The 12,144-nt window shown below is 37.6% G+C and overlaps 1 protein-coding gene across 2 annotated transcripts in view; it reads right to left on the bottom strand.

The window, feature by feature from the left end:
- Positions 1-12,144, bottom strand: part of LOC138696809 (leucine-rich repeat-containing protein 15-like) — a 39,964-nt gene that overhangs the window by 20,401 nt on the left and 7,419 nt on the right. Inside the window, exon 2 of one of the 2 annotated variants that reach the window (XM_069822229.1) lies at positions 7,897-7,989. The gene's annotated coding sequence lies outside the window, so the exon portion shown is untranslated. The remainder of the gene's footprint in view (positions 1-7,896; positions 7,990-12,144) is intronic. The other variant, XM_069822230.1, reaches the window with a different exon arrangement.

Here is a 12,144-nt window from a genome sequence, read left to right as displayed (position 1 = left end):
TCTTACGCCTTAGGAAAACCACGGAATACCTTAGGCAGGATGAGTTGTCTCATATATATAAGAGACTAACCAATTTGGCTATTATGTAGGAGGTGATTGTTGTCATGAGCCTTGTTGAATCGTCTCAATTTAGAGACCAGCCATTTGGCTTTATGGTGACTCAATTACGAAGAGAGGGGAGAGATGTAATTATTAATTAATTTAGAGTAATTAGGGAGATTCATGGGGATATGAATGCAGGTCCGTGGCCCATTTATTTTAGGGCTCATCCCGACATTTGTCTTAGCGCCTTAGGAAAACCACGGAAAAACCTTAGGCAGGATGAGTTGCCTCAATATCAGAGACTAGCCAGTTGGCTCTTAGGTAGAATGACTCTATGAATCGATGGATATATACTAGCCCATTGGCTCTGTGATAGTTCCATCGATCAACAAAAGTAGATATTGTTAGGGAGGGATTTTGTTAAGCCCAGTTAAGACAAGGTCATTTTAAAGCGGTTGCACTATCCAAGGAGTCTCATGGAGTTGAGTCGTGGCTACCAAAACCTGGGAGTAACGCCAGCCTCCCTGTCCTCCTGTCTCAATAGTATAGCTAATGGTCCTGTCTGGTGTCTACGCCGTAACCTAGGATCATACTGGCCGAGGCCAGATATGAGCGGGTTGGGGTTAGCACGAGCTTCCGCATACAGTTTCCTAGCCAGTCGAGCAATGAACTCGTCTATGGTTGGCAACTCTAGTTCATCATGGAACTTTCTTCTCGAGAATCACCTGGTTTTGGATAACTTGGAATTTACGGAGATGGGACACTGCCGCAAACCCCCATGCGGGTGCGGAATAGGTAATGACAGAGCGAATGAGGGCCTTATACATGGTAAGTCCTACCCCTAGGTTGTCAGGAGTTAAGGCCGCCAGAATGAGATAGTGTCCAACTATCAGCCCGTTGGCCTTACGAAGAAGGGATTGGATGTGATCTCGGAAGGTGAGATGAGAGTCCATAATGATCCCTAAATATTTAATTTGGTTCATCCACGGCATTTCTTGTCCGAAAAGTGTGGGTGGTGGTGGTATGTCTTCGAGCCTCGCTCTTAGTGAAAAGAGTATGGCCTGACATTTCTCTACATTGACCTTGATTCTCCAGTCGTGGAACCACGGCTGGAGGTGATCTAAGATCGACTGCAATCTACGGGACGCTAATCTATAGGTTTTGCCCATCGCCAAGAGGGCAGTGTCGTCTGCATAGATATATAGATGACTACTTCTGCCGTGAATATAGCGAAACGGGAGGTCATTAATGAATATATTGAAAAGTATGGGCCCGATAATGGAACAATGTCACTAATATAAGATTCAACATTTCGCATTAAATAAATGTTGAATCTTATATTAGTGACATTTTTAAACAAAAAAGCCCATTTTTCATTTTATACAGCCTAAATAAAGGAATTTAAGAGCTTATTTTAGGCGCCTAAAATGCCACTTTTTAGAGCCTAAAATTCCGCTCTCTAGTGATGATTAACCCCTTACCGCATTCTGGGACAGATATGGCACATACCGGTTTTATATTTATATAACTTATAATATAAGGATATAATATTTCAAACTGCATACTGGGACAGATATGGCACATTGTCAGTAACTGGATTTGACCATATGTGACATCAGTTGAGAAATATAGAACTACTTAAGTTATTTGAATATAAAACCGATATGTGCAAACTGTCCTATGCAGTAAGGGATTAATTCAAGGAGCGTTTCTGAGTAGGCGGTGTAGTAAGTGGATTCAAGTGGAAGGATAGTCATATTACAAGCATGGAACATTGTCTTTAGTTGTGTCGTCTGTATTGAGTCGGTGGCAATTCGATTTGTATTAAAGTCACCCATGACGGTTACGTGTTTATAGGGTAAACTAGGTAGTTATTGACCAGTATACGGTGATTGACCGGTTCCTTTTTTCAAGTATATTGTGAATAAACCACGATCGTGATTTCACTTTTTGCTGCATATACCTCTAGTAACAACCCTTATTTGTGGTTAGTTGTCGCTGTTCATCCCACTGAGTTAGTGTCTGTTGTCTGAGAGGACTGAAATCGATTGGAAATGCAACTGAACTTAAACAAGTGTAAGTAACTAGAGAAATTGCTAAGAATAATGCACGCAATAATTTATTTATTCTGCAAAGGATACATAAATTCTGGTGCTCATTTTTACACTCACAGTGTGAGAATATTATTTTGTAAAAGTTTTTATATGACATAAAAATGCCCCGTGGTCAATCACTATAAAGTGTATGTCCGCAAACTACAGTGATTGGTCGTTCATAAATTATTTGTTAGAATAATGACCAGTGTGCTTCAATTCTATATATGTTATCGGTTAAATGATGGGGATTTTTACAGGACTGATACTAAATTATAATGCCTAAGCCAGGTAAAGTGCATTATACAGGGGAAGCTTTACGAAACGCTACAGAACCTGTCCGCAGTGGATTTGATTTAAATGAAGCTGCCAAGAAGTTTGGTGTCCTAAAAGCAACCTTAGCGTCCAGAAACAAATATCCCGTTGAAGGAAAAGTGTTCTTTGGTCCTCGTCCAGTGCTGGGTGAAGCCATTTGTAATAACATCAGAGAAATGACACACACTTGCTTCTGATAAGGCACAAAAGAGAAAAATGGAAGAAGAGGCAAGAGAAGAAGGGAAGCGAATAAGAAATGAAAGAAAAGGCAGCGAGAAGAGTTCTTTTCTTATTTTTTTTAAATTTGTTATTTAACGACACTGTATCAACTACGAGGTTATTTAGCGTCGATGGGATTGATGATAGCGAGATGGTATTTGGCGAGATGAGGCCGAGGATTCGTCATAGATTACCTGAAATTTGCCTTACGGTTGGGCAAAACCTCGGAAAAACCCAACCAGGTAATCAGCCTAAGCGGGAATTGAACCCGCGCCCGAACGAAACTTCGGATCGGCAGGCAAACACCTTTGCCGACAGAGCTACGCCGGCGGCGAATAGTTCTTAATGAAAAAGATCAGAAGAAGAGAAACGAAACAGACAAGAAAAAAGTGAAAATTGTGAAAATGTGTTGTTCAATCACTAATAAATGAGTATTCAATAACTGTGCAGTAGACGGTCAATCACTAATAAGCGTGTGGTCAATAACTGTGCAGTAGACGGTCAATAACTGTAAAAGTGGACTTGTTGTGTTTATTTAATTTATCTTTGCATTAAAATTTTATTTTTTCTTTTGTTTATTGATTTTGATTTGTTTCTGAATCTTCACTTGACCCAATGCCTTTAAAATTCTCTCAATAAGTTACCACTGTTTTCCGCTATTTCATTGTTTTATTATTCATTAGCTTAAGTGGTCAATCACTATACAGTTTACCCTAATATGGCAATAGGTTCTTTAGGGATGCCACCAGGTCAGCTAAAAAAATAACCTTCGGAGGCTGGTAAGTAACACATAGCAAACATTTCTAAAAACTAACTGGTATTTCTTCGAAAAGAAATTCAGGGCGAGAGGAATATTCGCCGGGGGATTGGTGAATAACTTTGGGCTCGAGATCAGACCTAATGAAGGCTGCAACACCACCTCCCCGCGATCGTTGCAAAGTAGGTTGTATCCGTCGAAGTGAATTAGGGAAGAGGGTGAAGATGGCTGAAGCCAGAACTCAGAGGTTAAGACGGCGTGCAAGTTTGGTAGGAAAAATATGGCGTAGAAGTCGTCTACGTGCGTTAGAATGTTTTGAGCGTTTACGTGTGCGACTCGAAGGGCATTGCCGCTTTGCACGTAAGATATCTGCAGTCTGCTGGGGCAAGTTGTTACTGCTAGGGGAGGAGAATTATTGTGAAGGTCGGTGTCGTTGTCAGAGGCTGTCAGAGCTTCCGTTTGACTAGGGTCCACTTCTACCAACTCTAAGGATATTACACTATTAGTCCAAAATACACCACTTCTACCTTTTTGTTGTAAGTTTTGATACTGGATAAGTAATATAATGAAAATAATCTAAATATACAGTATGAGTATGGTAATTTGCATATTACAGGCAAGTAGCATTGTTTTTTTGCCCTTGACTTAAAAATTTAAGTCTGCTGCACATTAGGGTGGAGTGAATCTATACATGAATTTGTTTTGTTATCTGTTTTTTAAATGTAATAGTTGCAAAAATTTGTATTTCACTTAATTTAGGAATGAAAAAAATATGGAGTTTCTATATTTAATTTTTGAGGTGCCCCAAGGGCTTTGAAGTTCTTAAAATTATCGTTTTTTTGCCTCTTTTCATATTTGTTCTGTTATTTTGTTTTTCATTACATAGCTAATGAATTGTTGTAAAATTACGTATTTAAACTTTATTTGAAAGACTCTAAATTGGGGTTGCAGTATACAGTATTTTTAGGGGATCCAAAGGGACAAAGTATATAGTATTTTACATAAAATATGACAAAAATTCCATTTCAACCCATTTATTTTCTTTTTGGTTAGAATTTATTCTTGTTTTCTTTTTCATTTCTTTCTGAGTGGTAACTAAATCAACAGGTCCAATTATCATCTTTCTTTCTGTTCTTTGCTCTAGTAAAACATTCTTTGTTGTTTTGGAACACGACGGTCTTTATCACAATTAGGCCTACAGTATTAATTTTTTTTTTTGCATTTGCAACTGCACATATCAAATAGTTTGTTTCTTCTTTGAATTTTGCAATGTTGTCATTTTAGTTGTCATTATGTCGTTTCTTACAAGGCTTCATTAAGTTTGCGGGCAAATCGCAATATAGCGAACGTAGAAGCTCCGCCCACGATCCCTTCCACTTTTCCCCTACTAGCTCACCAGACACTCTACGTGATAGGCGAGTGTTGTGTCGAGTGCACATTTCATGTGGGTGGGGATAACTTCCCCTACTGGCGTTCGCCATATTGCGATTTATCCAGTTTGCGTATTGATCACGGTAAGCACGAATCAGTTGTAATATTCTTGTATGACTGACTTTCGGAATTTATGCCTTTACCTGGATTTCCTTAGTTTTGATAGCAACTCTTTCTGAAATCTCTCAAACAGTAAATTCTTTTGATTTAGGCCTAAAGTCAGGTTTTAATTCATTTTTGACTAATAGATAATATTTCATTACGTCATGATAGGTAGGTAATTGTGATGGGTTCATTGCGAATACAAGGTATAAGGTCAGATTTCTTGTATTAATTAGAGATATTCTGATTTAAATACCCTGCAACATAAGAAGAATGAATTTCCATTAATTATATTATTTTAATTATATCATACCTAAGAGTTTTGTGATTATTCTCAATTTTATTATAAATTGAGGTTTTTGTGCCACTTCAAGATGAAACAACAGGGCACCAAAAATATGTCGAATCTTTCAACATGTATTTTTTTTAACATGTTACTGGTATCCTGTTCAGACTAAATCACAGGAAAACATTCTCTCGCTAAAAAATCTGAACCTCAAAATTTTAAAAAATTTCAAAATATGTTGCTCTTGAGGCACCTCTAAATATTAATCTAGAGAAAATATATTTTGCATTATTCTTTATGATATCACCCCACAACTTTTCCCTGGTATTACATTTTGATTTCATAAACTTCACATTCTTAACTCCATTCTACTGCACATGTCACTCTATGCTTCGTAGCACCAACTTTGAAAAAGATGACCCCGTCTAAAGTCCAGAAATTAGCTATGCCATACTTGCTAATTGCTTCCTGCAGCAACCCGTGCCTAACTTTAGTTAAATCCTCTCTAATAACCATTCCTGAACCTTTTAATTTTTTCTTATTAGAAGACTTCGCTCTTTAGGGAGGCCGAGACGTAGATGGGAAGATAATATTAAAATGGATTTGAGGGAGGTGGGTTATGATGATAGAGAATGGATTAATCTTGCTCAGGATAGGGACCAATGGCGGGCTTATGTGAAGGCAGCAATGAACCTCCGGGTTCCTTAAAAGCAAGCAAGTAAGTAAGTAGGCCTAAGTAAGTAAGTAAGAAGACTTCGCTCTTTTTGTATAACTACAAAATTTCACAATAATGGGCCAAGGTTTGTCAACATTTATACAGCCTATCCGGTGCCCTCTATCGATGTCCGTCACCTGCACATCTACACCGATGTTTCTGGCCAGCTCCACAGCAATCTCATCTGTGTTTTCCCCACTTTCTTCCGGTATGCCGAAAATCCGGATGCACTGACGCCTCTGATATTGTTCTAGATCGTCGATCTTATTCGCGAGATCAGATATTTCTTTGCCCCTCTGTTCAATAGTGGTTTTCAAGTTATTAATCACCTCTGTATTCATGTCGATCGTCTCCTGCAGCTCCGACACCACAGCGTCTCGGATTAAGTTGGCAAGAATCTGCAGCGTGCCGGTGTCTTGCAACATGGCGAGGAACGACTCTTCATCACACGTTGAACATTCGATTCAATGTCTTCACTTTTATTACCTTTCGAAGGCATACCTATCACTTTCAAACACGAATAAACAGAAATTAACGTACAGGGACATCATTTTATTTTTACTAACATTTTTAATATTAACCTGGCTCTACCTTTGGATCAACACTGTTTGCTACCTCCTTCCACGACTGGAGTTCGATGATACTGGCGTAATATACAAACAAATCACTTTACTAGGTATAGGAGGGAAGAAAAGTAGTTCATCCATTTACTTAAACTAGGAAATATCGCGATTTTGAGTTTGATGATTTTCATTAGGTTTTTGTTTAATCAAAATACAGTACAGTATTAACAATGAGTGTTTTTACTCACGAACTGATCTATTCATTCGGACATATTCATTATGCATTGTATATTATACCGTCTACAGCACATTAGCGTACACTATAGAGAATGAAGTTAAATTGAAAAATAACCATAATATGGATATTTAAACACATTTTGAAAATGGTGGCCGTTCATTTCGATATAGGCTTCAGTTCTAATGTGCATATTATCGCACTAAGATAAACTATTGTACCTAATCCCAATTATCAGTTTCGTCCTTCGTACTAGTAACTCACGTTGAAATAATTCTGTACCTACTATATGAAAGATTACCTTACGTACTGTAAATTCAATCTTCACTTCTGCCCGATCCGAAAAGATAAAATTACTCAGACATACTATCTACTGTCCGTGCAAGTGGTTATGTCGTAGGGTCGTAGAAAGGGAGGAAATCACGTGACAGTTAATTACTTAACGAGGCCCTTATATTTAAATTATTTTAAACAGTTGTATAATATTACGTAGACGTCCAATTCCTAACAAAAATTAATGTTCTCAGAAAAGAGTTAAGACAGCCCAGCCACTAGCTGGCGAATAAAAGCTGGTGGAGGAAACCGGGATACGACGTAGGCAAATGGACGACAGTACCTGTGCGAAAATGATGCAATATTGAAAGCTCACTGGAAAACGCAAACATATTTTTGGAACGTACTGTTTACTATGACCGTAAGGCTACTATGTCTGTATATGGGGTCTTGGATCTGTGTGGAGGATGGTTGAACTTCATTAGTAGAAGGGGTGGGAGTGAAGTACATTCAAAAACTCAGGTACAATAAAAATTGAAGTAAAAATAAAATGATGTCCCTGTATAATTCACAATAAAACACTGTTTTATTAATGCCGCTTTTTACAACACCACCGAAAATCACCACCAAGCCAGGAGCGTCTATTTGTGCACTCACTCACTGTCCACCATTAGATATACAGACGTTTTACACTTAACCTTGCGTTGAAATCTCCTTGAAATAGATGTCACTATTTCGAGGGAATGCTATAAAATCCAGGATTGCATAAAACTGAGGACAAGTGAATCACCCTGTATAAAGAATTATAGAAATCAGCCATCGTAAAATCTAGTGTGTCGGATGACATGACTGTTCAGGAACTCACCTCAATCTCGATTTTCTTGTACCATGTTGCTGCACCAACGTCTTTGTGGATTCAGAAGTGGGCTCATTAATCTGGACTGCGACTGAAACAAAACTATCGCAGCATTACGACATTGTTGAACTGGTTATGGTTCATTCTTAGACATTGAAATGGAAGAAATGGAATTTCGGGAGGGGGCACTATGACCCAGCACTGCGACATTTCAAGATCTATTGCGCTAATCCTCAAGCTATGGGAAAACGGGAGAAATTCGAGAAAAATCCAACTTATGACCTTGTTTACCACAAGTGTCAGTATAGATTTTTCAATGAAAAATCCCAGGCTTCACCGGGACTCGAACCCGGATCGCCTGCAGGGTAAAGATTTGACCACACAGCCACCGCACAAGTATTCTTAGGCATTACTAAATATTAGATTTAATTTAAATTTTGTTATGTTGCTACTGCTTGAAAATTGTTTACTCCTACGTAGACAATTTAGAAGGCTATCGCGGTCCACACCTGTGAAGTAACGGTTAGCGCGTCTGGCCGCGAAACCAGGTGGCCCGGGTTCGATTCCCGGCCGGGGCAAGTTACCTGGTTGAGGTTTTTTCCGGGGCTTTCCCTCGACCCAATATAAGCAAATGCTGGGTAACTTTCGGTGCTGGATCCCGGACTCATTTCACCGGCATTATTACCTTCATCTCATTCAGACGCTGAATAACCTAAGATGTTGATAAAGCTTCGTAAAATAACCTACTAAAAAAAAAAAAAAAAAGAAGGCTGTAGCTGGTTATATCTAAAATAATGTTTTACAATGCCGGAAGACTAAAGAAGATTCGGTAAAGCTTCCCATTAAGAAATTCATAATTTAATTACAAATTTAAGACCAATTAACACAAAAGAACTTAGCAACCGAGTGACACAAGTTTGTGTAAATAAATATATTCACCTTTTTTCTAAGAGTAATCTACAGTAGGCCATGCTGATTAATTCAGTGTTCTGCCCAAGGGCGGGTCTTTCATTGCAAATCCAGCATTCTCCAATATTTCCTATTTTCCGCCTTTCTCTTTTTCTCCTCATATGATTCTTGATGTCTATCAACTGATATATTTTTCTGCCCAGAATTCTTCTCCCGTTCACCATTCCTTGCAGTGCATCCTTCAGTAGGCAGTTTCTTCACTGTCGGTGACGTAACCAATTCCTTTTCCTCTTTCTGGTCAGTTTCAGCATCATTCTCTCTTCAACCACTCTTTCCAGTACAGTTTCATTTCTTATTTTATCTGTCCACTTCACACGTTTCATTCTTCTCCATATCCACATTTAGGCCAAGCTAACCAATGGATATTATACTAGATCAGTAAATTAAATATCTCATTTAATACTAATATGAGTTATATTAATTATTTATTATCCTGTTCGCGAAATAAACCGAATAAATACAACTGGAGGTTTTGCCTTGACAAGTAACGTCTATACTGTGCTCCAACCACGAGAAAGTCTTTGCGGAATGAAACGGAGCGCGGTAATGCTGTGAATGAATGTTGATGTCATAAGGTCACACACGTGGGTACTCGTATCTCTATTGGCTCGCTCTCACAGCACAAACAATAACATTGTTACACACATATTTATACTACCCTAGTAACAAAATTAGATCATTGTTAATCTCCTAGTCTTTTAATCCCTCCATATAGGAAATAACATATGCAGGAGAGCGCATGGTTTTTAAACTGACGTTATAACGATAATATTATCTATCTACTTCTCTCCAATAGATGACGCAATAGTAAGCACATTCCTTTCACGGTTGATCTCCTGGTTGGAGAACAGTATTCGACATACACTAATAAAAAAGGAAAGGATTTGGTGGAAAAGGAATTACACTGACGTTGCCATGGGAAAATGCTTATACTACATCTGAATGTGAACGTCAACGAATCGATTCCCATACACGGGGAGTCTGCATATACAGCAAGCATCGCAAAATTGCGTTTCGTGACAACACCCCTCTCCGCGCTGAAACCCTTCCTCTAGCGTTGTCTGTACTGTCAGTAGTGGCTAATTCTATTATCCAGTACTATCTGAATAGTGATTTGACGTTCATAACAGATATTTCTGAACAGTTGAACAAATTGAACAGCCGATTTCAAGGACGTAATCAGAACATAGTTGATCATTGCAGTGTGAATAAATACATGTATGTGTGACGCGGTCAAATCTGTTTCCATGATGATAAATGTTTGAAAAGTGCAATTGAAAGAAAATGTGTTTAATCCTTTTTCTTGTCTGAAGTCACTTTCAAATGTTTCTGATTAAATAAATTGATAAATACTGCTATGACCTGGAAACATTACTTTCATAATTTGGAGATAGAAGGTTTTGTGATTTTAAACAAATGGAAAATGATTTCCCTCTACTTGCAAATCCTTTTAAGGTACGACAAAACTTACAATTGGACGGAGTTATGCAATAAGAGACCAACCGCCAAAAATCTGTTTTCGAGATACTGACCGTTGAAATTAATCTGATTTTTATTGAACATTTTATGCAAGAAGTATTGTAACATCCATACTATTACAAAAATAGCACAAATAATACTAAAAATGGGCTAACCGATTTTTAATAACAAACCAGCAGTTGATTTAGTATTGCAAAGCAAAATAAATAGGTAGGTAGGTAGGTGGATAGATGGATAGATAGATAGATAGATAGATAGATAGGTAGGTAGGTAGGTAGGTAGGTAGGTAGGTAGGTAGGTAGGTAGGTAGGTAGGTAGGTAGGTAGGTAGGTAGGTAGGTAGGTAGGTAGGTAGGTAGGTAGGTAGGTAGATAGATAGATAGATAGATAGATAGATAGATAGATAGATAGATAGATAGATAGATAGATAGATAGATAGATAGATAGATAGATAGATAGATAGATAGATAGATAGATAGATAGATAGATAGATAGATAGATAGATAGATAGATAGATAGATAGATAAAGTAAATAAATAAATAAAATTAATTTTATGCAATAAACGAATTTTGCTTATACGAGTAAAAACAGGAAAATGCAGATATCGCATTCTTTGTTTTCCTCGAGTTAAATAATCCAGCCAAAAACAGATTTATGCAAATGCCTCAATTTTTTCAAAATTTCAGTTGGTCTATTGTTGTGTAACTCCGTCCAGTTTGAGGTTGCTGATCTCCAATATGACACCTTTGTGAAAAGCAATCATATGGTTTTGTTGGTTTATATGTATTTAAAAATATTGACTCCTCGAAATACCCACGTCTTAGATCATTTGCTTCCGCAATCGCAGCTATGTTCGGTTCTACATATATTTGTGAATAATTTTTTTTCCAAATTAAACATATTGAAATCAAAAAGGGCACACTTAACAATCTTCGTGCACAATTGACAGTGAGTACTTATGAGGCAGCCCCTAATTTTGAGATTTTACCGAATGGAAATATTGTAATCAAAAAATAAAATAATGCAATTGAAAATAATATTATAATCCTAAAAAGATAGGCCTATTCATTCCTTCTTTTATTATTTCTTTGTTATGAACACGGAAGATAGTGACGATCACAAACTGCCTCTGCTGCCTAACTTATTGCGATCGATGCTCCCCACCCCTGGTTTCACTTTGTGTGTAGCGGGTAGTATTTATATCGCGCCATGAATTTGTGATGTTTTTCGATGTCTGATATATAGTATACATAACATAGTCCTAAGAGCTTGTTACAATCCAGGGGAAATATTTCAATATACAGCACGCCTACCATTACCTCCAACATTTGAAAGTTTATTTTTAATTTAATGTGAGAATGTATAGTTGAAATTCTGGCCGGAAAATAGTCGCAGACTCAAAAAGTTTATGTAACAATTCCGTAGTATGTGCCAGGGCCATAGTAACACTGCAACAATGAATCATTTATAAAATGGCGACTACTAGCAAGCATGCCCATCTTCAGGGCCGGGTTATTTATGGAGATCGCGAAAATCACGACATAGTAGATATACAGTAAATTTTTACTAATCTTTACGAATTGAGTGATTCTGATTAATAATATGTGGATAAAACAATCGTGACAAATCGCGAAATACGTAGAGTTCTAATAGCGAAATCTGAACAAATTCGCGAATTACTAAATCACTATTGCGTCGTTGTATAGCGAATTTCGACCCTCCCAAGTACTAACATTGTAACTTAATTGTTTATGGTTTTGAGTTGTCCTAGTTTATATGGTCTTAAATTGTTTCTTTTTCTCCCAGTAC

This window comes from Periplaneta americana, chromosome 3 (genome assembly GCF_040183065.1).
Source record: "Periplaneta americana isolate PAMFEO1 chromosome 3, P.americana_PAMFEO1_priV1, whole genome shotgun sequence".
Lineage (NCBI taxonomy): Eukaryota > Metazoa > Arthropoda > Insecta > Blattodea > Blattidae > Periplaneta > Periplaneta americana.
Note: the sequence above shows the minus strand (reverse complement) of the source record. Positions and strands in the feature narration are given on the sequence as shown.